Here is a 1,132-nt window from a genome sequence, read left to right as displayed (position 1 = left end):
TGTCCCTGATGCCCGAGGGTCCGAGCGTTGACGTCACTCCTTGTTTCCAATCAACCACTGTGTGGCCCACCCTGTGCTGTCTGAGAAGAATGAGACGGATTGACGTCTTTCTGGCCATCTGTCTCCCTCTCTCTCTCTCTCTCTCTGCCTCTCTCTCTCTCCCTCTCTGCCTCCCTCTGTTGTCTCTCGCCCTCCCTCTGTTGTCTCTTGCCCTCGCCATTCCTTCTGCACTCCTCTGAGAGGATTAAGTGTGGTGCCGTTACATCTCCGTGTGGTTCTCAAAGCGTGTGTAAACGCGGCGCATTTGTGCGTGTTTGTCCTGACGTGTGTGCGTGTGTTTCTGGTGACGTGTGTCATAATCGCTGGTGTGTCGCCGCTCCCAGCTGGATCTCCAGTAATTCCTGTGTTCCGGATGATTTCATTTTTTTCTCCCTCTTTCTCCCTCTTTTTGTCTAAAGTCCTTGCCGCTGACGTCTGTCCCCCTCTGCTCGGACAAATCCTTCCACGCAGAGACGCCGTCGCCCGGCGCGTTCCTCAGGTCAGAGAGCAGAGAAACACACGGGTCGCTTAAATAAATCAACTTCGGATTTTATTACGCACAATGTATGACACAACTTGTAAGATCAGTTTGAAAGCGTCGAGCCGTGACCTGGGAACCCCCCTAATGAGAGACAGGTCCGCTGGGAGACGGGGGGAAGGGGGCTTTACGCAATGCAAACGAATAATAGTTAATAGTAAAAACGGTGTCAAATGACACTAAATGGCTACTTCAGAAACGCACAGAGGACAACGAGGATAGAAAGTTGTGCGTTTGAGTTAAAAAAAGACGACAACAAACACAAACCCTGTTTAGATTACACAGTGACATCATTAACATCGATAGTATGAATGACCTCGTTTGAGGGGTTAGGGGTCAAGGGGTCAAGGGTAGGCTACGAAATCACTGGATATCCTAAGAAATTGGAAAATGCGAAAATGGGATGAGGTAGGTATAAAAAAATAACAATAAATACAAGGTTTTCATTCAATTATATTATGGTGCTGGTGTTTCTGTGATTCTTTGAGTCAATCGACCTTTGCCCCTGCAGAGGAAAGGGGGGCTTGTTCGGTTGCTGGTGTGTTACTAAGGTGA

This window comes from Pollachius pollachius, assembly GCF_949987615.1.
Source record: "Pollachius pollachius genome assembly, chromosome: 11".
NCBI lineage: Eukaryota > Metazoa > Chordata > Actinopteri > Gadiformes > Gadidae > Pollachius > Pollachius pollachius.
Note: the sequence above shows the minus strand (reverse complement) of the source record.